The following is a 14,886-nucleotide window of genomic DNA, read 5'->3' as shown; positions in this document are numbered from 1 at the left end:
GTGGGCTGCCGTCTATGGGGTCACATAGAGCCAGACACGACTGAAGCAACTTAGCATAGCATAGCATAGCAAAGCATTTGACTGTGTGAATCACAATAAAATTCTGAAAGAAATGAGAATATCAGACCACCTGAACGGCGACTTGAGAAATCTGTATGCAGGTCAGGAAGCAACAGTTAAACCAGACATGGAACAGCAGACTAGTTCCAAATAGGAAAAGGAGTACATAAAGGCTGTATATTGTCAACCCTGCTTATGTAACTTATATACAGAGTACATCAAGAGAAATGCTGGGTTGGATGAAGCACAAGCTGGAATCAAGATTGCTGGGAGAAATATCAATAACCTCAGATATGCAGATGACAACACCCTTATGGCAGAAAGTGAAGAAGAACTGAAGAGGAGAGTGAAAAACTTGGCTTAAAGCTTAATATTCAGACAACTAAGATCATGGCATCTGGTCCCATCACTTCATGACAAACAGATGGGTAAACAGTGGAAACACTGGCTGACTTTATTTTTGGGGGGCTCCAAAATCACTGCAGATGGTGACTGCAGCCATGAAATTAAGACACTTACTCCCTGGAAAGAAAGTTATGTCCAACCTAGACAGCATATTAAAAAGCCAAGACATTATTTGCCAACAAAAGTCCATCTAGTCAAGGCTATGGTTTTACCAATAGTCATGTATGGATGTGAGAGTTGGACTATAAATAAAGCTGAGCACCGAAGAATTGATGCTTTTGAACTGTTGTGTTGGAGAAGACTCTTGAGAGTCCTTTGGACTGCAAAGGATCCACTGAGTCCATCCCAAAGGAGATCAGTCCTGGGTGTTCATTGGAAGGACTGATGTTGAAGCTGAAACTCCAATACTTTGGCCACCTGATGTGAAGAGCTAACTCATTTGAATAGACTCTGATGCTGGGAAAGATGGAAGGCAGGAGAAGGGGATGACAGAGGATGATATGGTAGGATGGCATCATGGGTGCAATGGACATGAGTTTGGGTATGCTTCAGGAATTGATGATGGACAGGGAGGCCTGGTGTGCTGCAGTTCATGGGGTCACCAAGAGTCAGACCCAACTGAGCAACTGAACTGAATTGATGCAACCTAGATAGCAGAGACATTTTGCCAACAAAGGTCCATCTAGTCAAGGCTATGGTTTTTCCAGTGGTCATGTATGAATGTGAAAGTTGGACTAAAAGAAGGCTGAGCACCGAAGAATTGATGCTTTTGACTGTGGTGTTGGAGAAGACTCTTGAGAGTCCCTTGGACTTGAAGGAGATCTAATCAGTCCATTCTAAAGGAGATCAGTCCTGGGTGTTCATTGGAAGGACTGATGTTGACTGAAACTCCAGTACTTTGGCCACCTCATGCGAAGAGTTGACTCACTGGAAAAGACTCTGATGCTGGGAGGGATTGGGGGCAGGAGGAGAAGGGAATGACAGAGGATGAGATGGCTGGATGGCATCACCGACTCGATGGACGTGAGTTTGGGTAAACTCCGGGAGTTAGTGATGGACAGGGAGGCCTGGCATGCTGCAATTCATGGGGTTGCAAAGAGTCGGACATGACTGAGCGACTGAACTGAACTGATGAAAGCTATGATTAGTATTTTATTTCCTGTATAATTATTAATCACTAGCAACATGATAAGCTCTATAGTTTTTAAATAAAGTTTTAAGCTTAATGACAGCACATGCTTTTTTTATTTTTAACTTCCTTTGGCAGTAGTTAAAACACATATGTTTTGCAATTTTGCTTTCCTGATAGCAGTCCCCATAAAATTCATCTTTTATAGTGAAATAAAATACTAGAAATATAAACAAATTTTAAAGTTAGTCTTTTTCCCTCCAGTTCTGGCAATTTGTATTAGCTTTGGCATGCTTTTAAGAGAGGAAGATGGATCCTTCTGATCCCTGATCAAAATTTATAATTGATTCACCATAAATCAGAATAAGGGAAATTAGTATCTGTTTACTACACATCACAGAAGTGTGTTCTCTTTAGTGGCACTAGTCCATATGATAAAGCAGCTATCAATATTTTTACATATCTATAAAAGCCATATATTAGAGGAGTTCAATATTACCACATTAGGAAATGAAAATGCATATATAGATTTATAACTATATTCTCCACCAAATTTTTATTCATCTTAATCAATGATTATGGATGAATTTCATAACATTTCTTTGAAGCTAAGAATGTAATAAAATCGTAATAGTTTATATGAAACCCCATTTAGATGTCACACTCCCCAATAGATTAGCATTCCTTGCTTTACACTTTTTGTGAATATATCTGAAATAAAATTTGCATCACTTTTTTTTTCTCCCTTCATTAGACAACAAATTATTTGAAAAGAGAAATTATGTTTTATTCATTCTTTTGTCCCCAAACCCAGCACAGTAACTGACAAGAAATATATCCTCTGTGATTGCCCATTGAATGGTCAAATAAACACTCAGTGGAAATTGGGAGCAGGGTCTCTGGAGCCTCAGTGTGTGGATTTGAATCCTGATTTTGCACTTACTCTGATATTAATACCTTGGCAAATCAGCCTTTTTGTGAGGTTAATAATAAAATTAAATTCATAGAGTTTTATTGTTAATTGAGTTACTACTTGTAAAGCATTTAGACTAGTGCTTGGATCTTGAGAACTCAATCAATGTCTATTATTATTATTCAATATAAGAAACACAAGGAACTGTTAAATCATATTTTCTGCATGAAGTTTTGCTAAGTAAGGTAACATGTTCTTTATCTATGCACAGTACAAAATGATTTTCACATTTTGAAACTCTAAATGTTATAAACTTTTGTCAACTTAGTTAACTCATCCCAAATTGATTCAATTCATCCATTCAACAACTTTTATTTCACAGAATATGAAGTAAAAATCATGCTGGTCTTCAGTAAATTCAACCTTAGAGGAGGGTTTAATACTCATAGAGCAATAGTAGTTTATGATAATCTCCATTAGCATTTACCCCAATATTTTGTAACTATGTTTATACTTACCTATTCAGTAGAATCTGATTTCATTTAAAAAAGATTTTTTTTTTTTTTACTGTTTTGATATTCCCAGCTATGCAATCTTGATTCCAGCTTGTATTTCTTCCAGCCCAGCATTTCTCATGAAGTACTCTGCATATAAGTTAAATAAGCAGGGTGACAATATACAGCCTTGATGTACTCCTTTTCCTATTTGGAACCAGTCTGTTGTTCCATGTCCAGTTCTACCTGTTGCTTCCTGACCTGCATACAGGTTTCTCAAGAGGCAGATCAGGTGATCTGGCATTCCCATCTCTTTCAGAATTTTCCACAGTTTATTGTGATCGACACAGTCAAAGGCTTTGGCCTTTGACTTTGACTGTGACATAGTCAATAAAGCAGAAATAGATGTTTTTATGGAACTCTCTTGCTTTTTCGATGATCCAGTGGATGTTGGCAATTTGATCTCTGGTTCCTCTGCCTTTTCTAAAACCAGCTTGAACATCTGGAAGTTCACGGTTCACATATTGCTGAAGCCTGGCTTGGAGAATTTTGTGCATTACTTTACTAACGTGTGAGATGAGTATCAATAACCTCAGATATGCAGATGACACCACCTTTATGGCAGAAGGTGAAGAGGAACTCAAAAGCCTCTTGATGAAAGTGAAAGAGGAGAGTGAAAAAGTTGGCTTAAAGCTCAACATTCAGAAAACTAAGATCATGGCATCTGGTCCCATCACTTTATGGGAAATAGATGGGGAAACAATGTCAGACATTATTTTTGGGGGCTCCAAAATTACTGCAGATGGTAAGTGCAGCAATGAAATAAAAGACACTTACTCCTTGGAAGGAAAGTTATGACCAACCTAGATAGCATATTGAAAAGCAGAGACATTACTTTGCCAACAAAAGTCCGTCTAGTCAAGGCTATAGTTTTTCCAGTGATCATGTATGGGTATGAGAGTTGGACTGTGAAGAAAGCTGAGCACTGAAGAATTGATGGTTTTGAACTGTGGTGTTGGAGAAGACTCTTGAGAGTCCCTTGGACTGCAAGGAGATCTAACCAGTCCATTCTAAAGGAGATCAGTCCTGAGTGTTCATTGGAAGGACTGATGCTGAAGCTGAAACTCCAATACTTTGGCCACCTCATGCAAAGAGTTGACTCATTGGAAAAGACCTTGATGCTGGGAGGGATTGGGGGCAGGGGGAGAAGGGGACGACAAGGGATGAGATGGCTGGATGGCAACACCAACTTGATGGACATGAGTGTGAGTGAACTCCGGGAGCTGGTGATGGACAGGGAGGCCTGGCTTACTGCAATTCATGGGTTCTCAAAGAGTCAGACACGACTGAGCGACTGAACTGAACTGAACGCTTACGAAATAATGTATGCTGAAATAACATATATATAATAATGTAATTTCTGGTGATTCATCTGAGGTGATTAGCAGAGGGAGTTGACTAATATTTTTAAAGCAAACAGTTATTTCAAATACACATTCACCTTACATATTTAAATTCAGTTTTACACACGGAAAGGAAAACTAATTTGCCTACATCTTAACATAGAGTGCAGGACTTTTGCTGAGAATAGCTGTCCTATTTCTGTTTAATAAGGTCTTTCTTGTATAAACAGTAGTCATAAGCCACTAGCTAGAATTTTTTTTGCTATTTCCTATAATAACTTTTAAAATACCAGTGAAATAATGAGTGCAAAACACCTCTCCATTTTGTTTTGTTTTCCAGGTTTTGTAAATTCCTTCCATCCTCGACATCAAATTCAATAGTAGTGTTTTCAGTTATTTACTTTAATATTTCAAAAACTCAATTTAGCTTTTTCAGATATAATGTTCTTTTTTTACCTGTAAATTTAATCAACTAAAAAGAAATTTAAATGTCATAATTACAGTGACAAATGGAATTGCTGTATTTTGGGGCACAAAGACAAGGAACTCAGTAAACACATACTGTAGCTCTGCAAACTTTTGGCTTGGATGCTATCCGGGCAGTAGTTGAACGTTTGAGAGAGAATGGAGCGTATTAGTGGGCTTCCCAGGTGGCACTAGTGGTAAAAAACCCACCTGTCAGTACAAGAGAAATAAGAAATAATGGTTCAATCCCTGGGTCAGGAAGATCCCCTGGAGAAAGAAATGTCAACCCACTCCATTATTGTTGCCTAGAGAATCCCATGGACCGAGGAGCCTGGCAGAGTACAGTCCACAGGGTTGCAAAGAATCGGACATGACTGAAGCTACTTAGCACACTGCACACATGGAGAGTATTAGTAATTAAGTTCTGTCACTGAAGATCTGTTAAAATAACTTCTAATATACACCTGGTTGTCAGAAATTGGAAATCTTTTACAGAGGAGGCATTATTTAAGGTAGATCTAGAAAAAGGATAAAGATGGAAAAAGAGACATACAAAAAACAGGAAAAAAATATGAGAATGACCTAGAGTCCAGAAAATGTGTGACTCTGGGGACCGGCAGCTAGTCTAACTTGAACATATGAAGATGAAAGTTTTCCAAAAGACCTTGAATACTGGCTTGTTGGAGGACAGAGGAAAAGAAAAGTCTCCAGCCAACTGAGAAGAAATCTTGAGACCAACTGATGAGGCAGGCAGGTCCATATAGTCAATGAATCTGTTTATTATAGGGTAACTTATCAGAGGGCAAGGTCCAGTGGACAGCAATTTGGAAGCATTCACAGCTATACTCCTCACCATTGAGGAGCCATTGGGACAATTTTATGGTTAACCTAGGGTATGTGCTTGGAAACAGGAAGTGCATTCCTAAGTCAAGATTTATGAATGGGTAACTTGTTTCACAGGTGCTGGGAATACGTCAGGGAAGGCCTTCATCATTGTTTGGAGACTAACAGAGCATAGAGGCCAACTAACTGGACCTAATGATCATTAAGCAAAACTGCAAAGCCCATGATGAGAGAGAAGATATTTACCACACAGCAGCCCTGGGTGGAGAAGGAAATGGCTGCCCACTCCAGTATTCTTGCCTGGAGAATCCCATGGACAGAGGAGCCTGGCAGACTACAGTCCGTGGGGTTGCAAAGAGTCAGACATGACTAAACCACCACCAGCACCACAGCACTAGGGAGGGTCAGTGGAGGGACAGGAGGAACTGAACAGACCAAGATGATGTCAGTTATGCTAGCAGTCATACAAAGGTCAACAGAGTTTAATTCCTGAGTGATGCTGGAAATGGAAGATGGGTGATCAGGAACTCATAATCTTATATCAATATAATATAGTTTAGATGGGTCAAGGTACTAAAACAAAGACAAAAACGTAAACAAAATGATGATAGGAAAAAAGCAAGATTTTTGCTTGAAAGATGCTTTGAAGGTTAGTTTATATTCCATAATCTGTATTATATATGCATACATATATATGCATGCATATATGTGAAAGTCACTCAGTTGTGTCCAACTGTTTGTGACCTCATGGACTGTATAGCCTGCCAGGTTCCTCTGTTTATGGAATTCTCCAAGACAGAATACTGGAGTGGGTAGCTAGTCCTTTCTCCAGGGGATTTTCCCAACCTAGGGATCAAACCCAGGTCTCCTGCATTGCAGCTGAATTCTTTATCATCTGAGCCACCAGGGAAGCCCAAGAATACTAGAGCAAGTAGCTTATCCCTTCTCCAGAGGATCTTCCCAACTGAGGAATTGAAACGGGGTCTCCTGCATCACAGGCAGATTCTTTACCAGCTAAGCTACCAGGGAAGATAAATACACACACACACACACACACACACACACATATATATATATACACCACATGTCAAAATCCAGCTCCTAAGGCAACTAGGTTTAATTTAATAATAATTACACAGTCAGCATTGCTTTAAATAATTTATACAAATTAACTCATAAAGGCTGCATAGTAATGATAGTGGGTAGCTACTATTATTATATACAATGTAAGTTGAAGAAGTTAAAGCACAATGAAATAATTTGCCCAAGGTCAAGTGGCTAGTAAGCAATGGAGCCAGGCTTTGAACTCACACCAGGGTTTCAGATCCGCCTTTAACCGCTAAGCTATATAGCCATTCTATAGGAGAGAAGCAAGCACAGTAAAGGGGAGACTAAGGATTTAACAGAAGTACATCTTTGGGGAAAATTTTCACTCAAACCTATTCATTTCTTCTATGCTTGATCGATACCTCCTGCATGCTGTGCTCCGCTCAGTCACTGTCATGTCCAATTCTTTGTGACTCTATGCACTGTAGCCCTCTGGGCTCCTCTGTCCATGGGGATTTTCCAGGCAAGAATACTGTAGTCGATTTCCATTTCCTCCTTCAGGGGATCTTACTGACCCAAGGATTGAACCTGGGTCTCCTACTTGGTAGGTAGATTCTATACCACTGAGACACTGAGGAAGCCCACGGGGCGCCTATCTCACTCCAAAGTGTTTCCTTTTTTTTGCCAAATATTGCCAGTATTCCATCGAGAGATACATCCCATTCTCAATGTGTACAGTGCATGACCTCACTTCAACATGAAATGTGGGCTCAGAAGGGTTTAAGTCATTCACAAAGTCCATCCTTCTCCCACAGTAATTAATTCAATCAGGGAAGAGGCAAATCTTTCCATTGAAGTGATAATATGTTTAAAAAGTAGCTTGTTTTGTCTTCAAGAGAACTACCAGAAATTTCTCTCTCTGCACCCTGTCTTCGGAGAAGGCAATGGCACCCCACTCCAGTACTCCTGTCTGGAAAGTACCATGGGTGGAGGAGCCTGGAAGGCTGCAGTCCATGGCGTCGCTGAGGGTCGGACACGACTGAGCGACTTCACTTTCACTTTTCACTTTCCTGCATTGGAGAAGGAAATGGCAACCCACTCCAGTGTTCTTGCCTGGAGAATCCCAGGGATGGGGGAGCCTGGTGGGCTGCCGTCTATGGGGTCACACAGAGTCGGACACGACTGAAGTGACTTAGCAGCAGCAGTAGCAGCACCCTGTCTTTGGATATCATTGAGGAAGCATTTGGCCATGGTTATCCATCTTTGAGGCATTGTGCAGCCATGAAGGACCCCCAAAAGAGGTTAAAGCTTTTATCCTAAAGACAAAGTCTAAAGAAACTAGATCCTTAATAACAATGCTAAGTTGCTAAATTTATGAGTCAGTACAATAGATACCCTTTGGGTACGTAAGCCATTCTACATTCAGTTCAGTTCACTTCGGTCACTCAGTCCTGTCCGACTATTTGTGACCCTGTGGACTGCAGCACACCAGGCTTCCATGTCCATCAGCAACTCCCGGAGTTTACTCAAACTCATATCCATTGAGACAGTGATGCCATCTCATCCTCTGTTGTCCCTTTCTCCTCCTGCCTCCAATCTTTCCCAGTATCAGGGTCTTTTCCAATGAGTCAGCTCTTCCAATCAGGTGGCCAAAGTATTGGAGTTTCAGCTTCAGCATCAGTCCTTCCAATGAATATTCAGGACTGATTTCCTTTAGGATAGATTGGTTGGATTTCCTTGCAGTCCAAAGGTCTCTCAAGAGTCTTCTCCAACACTACAGTTCAAAAGCATCAATTCTTTGGCTCTCAGTTTTCTTTACGGTCCAGCTTTCACATCCATACATGATTACTGGAAAAACCATGGCTTTTACTAGATGGACCATCGTTGGCAAAGTAATATCTCTGCTTTTTAATGTACTGTCTAGTTCGGTCATAGCTTTTCTTCCAAGGAGCAAGCGTCTTTTAATTTCATGGCTGCAGTCACCATCTGCAGTGATTTTGGAGCCCCCCAAAATACAGTCTCTCACTGTTTCCATTGTTTCCCCATCTATTTGCCATGACGTGATGGGACTGGATGCCATGATCTCCGTCTTCTGAATGTTGAGCTTTAAGCCAACTTTTCACTCTCCTCTTTCACTTTCATCAAGAGGCTCTTTAGTTCTTCTTCCCTTTCTGCCAAAAGGGTGGTGTCATCTGCATATCTGAGGTTATTGATATTTCTCCCGGCAATCTTGATTCCAGCTTATGCTTCATCCAGCCCAGCGTTTCTCATGATGTACTCTGCATATAAATTAAATAAGCAGGGTGACAATATACAGCCTTGACGAACTCTTTTTCCTATTTGGAACCAGTCTGTTGTTCCACGTCCAGTTCTAACTGTTGCTTCTTGACCTGCATAAGGATTTCTCAGGAGGAATGTCAGGTAGTCTGGTAGTCCCATCTCTTTAAGAATTTTTCACAGTTTGTTGTTGTCCATACAGTCAAAAACTTTGGCATAGTTAATAAAGCAGAAATAGATATTGTTCTGGAACTCTCTTGCTTTTTTGATGATCCAGCAGATGTTGGCAATTTGATCTCTGTTTCTTTTGCCTTTTCCAAATCTAGCTTGAACAGGAAATCTAGCAATTTCCTGATTCACGTACTGTTGAAGCCTGGCTTGAAGAATTTTCAGCATTACTTTGCTAATGTGTGAGATGAGTGCAATTGTGTGGTAGTTTGAACATTCTTTGGCATTGCCTTTCTTCAGGATTGGAATGAAAACTGACTTTTTCCAGTCCTGTGACAACTACTGAGTTTTTCAAACTTGCTGGCATATTGAGTACAGCACTTTCCCAGCATCATCTTTTAGGATTTGAAATAGCTCAACTAGAATTCCATCACTTCTACTAGTTTTGTTCATAGTGATGCTTCATAAGGCCCACTTGACTTTGCATCCCAGGATGTCTGGCTCTAGGTGAGTGATCACACCATTGTGGTCATCTGGGTCATGATCTTTTTTGTATACTTCTTTGTATTCTTGCCACCTCTTCCTAATATCTTCTGCTTCTGTTAGGTCCATGCCATTCCTGTCCTTTATTGAGCCCATCTTTGCATGAAATGTTCCCTTGGTTTCTCTAATTTTCTTGATGAGATCTCTAAGCTTTCCCACTCCATTATTTTCCTCTATTTCTTTGCACTGATCACTGAGGAAGGCTTTCTTATCTCTCCTTGCTATTCTTTGGAACTCTGCACTCAAATGGGTATATCTTTCCTTTTCTCTTTTGTCTTTCACTTCTCTTCTTTTCTCAGCTATTTGTAAGGCTTCCTCAGACCATTTTGACTTTTTGCGTTTCTTTTTCTTGGGGATGGTCTTGATCACTGACTCTTGTACAATGTCAACAACCTCCATCCATAGTTCTTCAGGCACTCTGTCTGTCAGATCTAATCCCTTTCACATATTTGTCCCTTCCACTGTATAATCGTAAGAGATTTGATTTAGGTCATACTTTAACTTATATGCAGAATACATCATGAGAAACGCTGGGCTGGAAGACACACAATCTGGAACCAAGTTTGCCAGGAAAAATATCAATAACCTCAGATATGCAGATGACACCACCCTTGTGACAGAAAGTAAAGAGGAACTAAAAAGCCTTGTGATGAAAGTGAAAGAGGAGAGTGAAAAAGTTGGCTTAAAGCTCAACATTCAGAAAACTAAGATCATGGTATCTGGCCCCATCATGTCATGGCAAATAGATGGGGAAACAGTGGAAACAGTGTCAGACTTTATTTTTCTGGGCTCCCAAATCACTGCAGATGGTGATTGCAGCCATGAAATTAAAAGACTCTTACTCCGTGGAAGGAAAGTTATGACCAACCTAGATAGCATATTGAAAAGCAGAGACATTACTTTGCCAACAAAGGTCCATCTAGTCAAGGCTATGGTTTTTCCAGTAGTCATGTATGGATGTGAGAGTTGGACTGTGAAGAAAGCTGAGCGCCGAAGAATTGATGCTTTTGAACTGTGGTGTTGGAGAAGACTCTTGAGAGTCCCTTGGACTGCAAGGAGATCCAACCAGTCCATTCTAAAGGAGATCAGTCCTGGTTGTTCTTTGGAAGGACTGATGCTAAAGCTGAAACTCCAATCCTTTGGCCACCTCATGCAAAGTGTTGGCTCACTGGAAAAGACTCTGATGCTGGGAGGGATTGGGGGCAGGAGGAGAAGGGGACAACAGAGGATGAGATGGCTGAATGGCATCACTGACTAGATGGACGTGAGTTTGAGTGAACTCCAGGAGTTGGTGATGGACAGGGAGGCCTGGCGTGCTGCGATTCATGGGGTCGCAAAGAGTCGGACACGACTGAGTGACTGAACTGAACTGAACTGAAATGAATGGTCTAGTGGTTTTCTCCACTTTCTTCAATTTAAGTCTGAATTTGGCAATAAGGATTTTAGATTATTTCCAATGTTTTATTCTATGATTATTTGTAGCCAGAATTAGTCTGATGCATTTATAGTTTCCTTATTTCCTTAACTTCTTATCTAGATCAATGTCACTTTTTTACCAAGTTTGCGACATTCTCATTTTACTTTCTGATTCAACTATTTATAAAGCACTTATAGCATACTGTACTTGACTCCATGCTGTTTTCTTCTTCTTCTAAGTTTATATAACAGATTTTCTTGTTTGGACTGTATGAGTTCATCTTTATTGGCTTGCACCCTAGCCATGCTGTTTTCCTTAGTGTATTCCAGGCTAAAACATTTGATAACTTATTATTCTTGATATTGCTAGCACACACACACAAAAAAAAGTCTGTCAAGATACTTAGTTTACTCATCTGGGTTACAGAAAAAGAATGAAATTCTTATTCATTAGTTTTATTTAAGTAAGCCTTAATTTATATTGTGGTTATGTCTTACAATAAACTGTTTCTGATTTGATAGCATTTAAATTATTCTGTAGGTTGCTAGAAGTTGAAAGCAACTTTTATGTATATTATGTTTATGTTTAATGGAATTGTCTGAATATATTGAGCTTCCCTGGTGCTCAGCTGGTAAAGAATCCCCCTTCTATGTAGGAGACCTGGTTTCAATCCCTGTGCTTAGAAGATCCCTGGAGAGGGGAACAGCTACTCACTTCTGTATTCTTGCCTGGAGAATTCCATGGACTGTATAGTCCATGGGGTTGCAAACAGTTGGACACAACTGATACATGACATATATTGTATATCATTGTATACTGTATATATATGGTATGTGCACTTATAGACATCAAAGATTTACAGAGAAAGAGTTGAATTACAGAATGATTTCCATCAGAACTTTATGTACCTTATAGAATTTTTAACTTCATAAATAATTCATATTTGTATAGAACGAATGTGACTCTTTGATTTCATTCAATTATAATAGTCTAAGAACATTTCCCAAGAAAATGCTGGTCTTTAGAGCATATCAATTCACTAAATTAATTTGTTTTCCTTTTCTAAACTTTTAGTCAAAATAATTTCCAGTTTCAGAGGGATAAGAAATATAAACAAACTGGGTTAAAATATACAATCACAGAATACTGTATATTACATATATATATATATATATATATATATATATAGCACAAATATATCTCTGAATCTGAAGTATTGCCTTTTCTACATGAAATAATGACTTTGGTATATATATGCAAACTTGGGGACATTATGAGAGTGAACTACTTTCCTCTTTTGTTTTCATATTTGAATTACTGTATTAAGAAAGATGAATAAAATATGTGGCTGGGATATGAGCCAAAATAAAGACTTCTTGCAAATGGCAGACACACTCCTACCAAATACAGATAAAAGAAGAACTAACTTTCAAAGGTTGCCAACTCATTTGTCAGATGTAATTGCTTTTCCAAGGTCCTCATCTCACTTTTGTCTTTGTGAACCACCCATATCTTGAGACATTCTGCTCAATTTGTTTTTATTCCTCTGCACTTTCTGATTCATTTTCTACCTTTCTGAACTCTCCTTCTTTTAGTCTTTAAGACAAACTTGAACTAGTACCACTCTTATGCCCATCATATTACTGGGGAAAATAAGTCTTAGGAAAGGTAAAAACATCCAATATGCCATACATAAGAATCTTGCCCAACATTCTACCACTCACTAGTAGCAAAGGTGGTATGCCCAGGTATCCTTGGGTGCAGAGCTCAGCTTTATCTCTGGAGCTGCTGTATGCTATGTGATAGAGCAGAGTCATTGGTTAGAGGTTCAATTCCAGACAGGTGAATTTAAAGTGCATCATAAAATGCCTAAGGAAAATGTATGGTATCTAGCTGAGGTTCTCTGCAAGAATGCAGAAATAATTCTCATGGAGATGCTATTTTGAAGGCATAGAAGGAAATAGGAAATTTAAAAGCAGCATGGTAAAGAAGAAAAGGAAAAGAGCTAAGAATAGGATTTGGGGGAAATCTACACTGAATGGCAGAATGAGAAAGTTGTTAAGGTTATAAGTTCTATGTCTAGAATGAGAAGGAACTGAATAAATACTCAATAAGATGTTGAAGAGATAGATAAGAGTTAGAGAAGTTGGAAAACAATAAAATAAATGATAGAAAACCATTGAGTGATAAAGGGGATGTAATTAACATTTCAAGATGTCATAGACAAGACAGACAAAGCCAAAACTGTGTTAATTTCAAGCAGAGACATTTTATTTAGTTCTTTGAAACAAAGAATAGGAAATGGGGAAATAAAAGGGTGGCTCTTTAAAAAAATTTTTTTTCTTGTTGAAGACTAAAACAAGTTGGCATGAAAGTTAAAGGAAACTATATATATTTAGGTAGGAAACAAATTTAATAAAAGGTTTGTTTGGCTAAATAGGCAAGACCTGAATCAATTGAGTAAGAGTGAAGTGGGAAAAGTATAAAGATGTAAAACAGATAGAGGAATTAGATTCAGAGATTGTGACTTTTTCTTGGTGGCATAGAATGTATAAATACATTCTTATATGTATTTATACAGCCAAGATATTTATTAGAAAATGGGGGGAAAACAGAGTCCTAGACACTAAAGATATATAATAGGTACAGAATTAGTGTTTGGAACTGATTCAAGAGCCAGTTATAATATGCTTAGAGGTGTGAGAAGAACTTTTACACTGAGTTTATAAAGAAAATGCGAGGGAAGAAAGTCTAGTTATTTGTACTTAACTGAGTTCACAAATCAATAAGTAAACAGTGGAAAGAGAAGTACTGAAACAAACAAGCAACAACAAAGGAAAATAAACTCTGAATCTCTGCTCTTCAAAGAAAGCATCTTGGAGTAAAGGAGGAATATCAAATTCTTAAGTAATTTTATACTTGTAAAGAAACTATTCAAACTTATCCCACACTTCTCTTAATGCTGTATATATCATTGACTCTTAATTCTTGTCTGGCAGCGCATATCTTTGTTTAAAGAGTTAGTTCGTTTTTACAAGTAACAGTCCATCTAGTGATCTTTTAATTTGTATTTAAAGCATCACAGATGTAAGAAGTTAATTGCCTTAGAAATAGTACATTCAATATCAAGTACATTTTGCCAAGGACAGTTCCTTAAAAGGAAGAAAGCAACAGCAGTCTCAAAATAGTATCAGTTAGCTTTGGCTTTTCCCAACTGTTGACAAAATAAAAAATGTTGATTAATCTTTTGTTGGTGTTAACAAGCTAATTCAAATTAAATTATATAAATACAATTATACTGTGTTTTAGAAAACGTTCCATTTTGTTGACTGATAAAAATATCCTTTCTAGTCTTAAAGGTGTACATATGCCTGTATATGCAGATAGTTAATTTAAACCACCATAATTTATTTTCTAACGTCAGCTGTAGAAGTTTTATGTGAGCATATCCTTCACTGTCTAAAATACATTGAATGTGTGCTAGATGGTTTATTTGATCCCCTCTAGTTTTATTTTTTTTAATTTAATTTTATTTTTAAACTTTACAAAATTGTATTAGTTTTGCCAAATATCAAAATGAATCCGCCACAGGTATACCTGCGTTCCCCATCCAGAACCCTCCTCCCTCCCCATACCATCCCTCTGGGTCATCCCAGTGCACTAGCCCCAAGCATCCAGTATCGTGCATCGAACCTGGACTGGCAACTCGTTTCATACATGAT

This window comes from Bubalus bubalis, chromosome 17 (assembly GCF_019923935.1).
Source record: "Bubalus bubalis isolate 160015118507 breed Murrah chromosome 17, NDDB_SH_1, whole genome shotgun sequence".
In the NCBI taxonomy this organism is placed as follows: Eukaryota; Metazoa; Chordata; class Mammalia; order Artiodactyla; family Bovidae; genus Bubalus; species Bubalus bubalis.
This window is presented reverse-complemented; position numbering follows the sequence as displayed.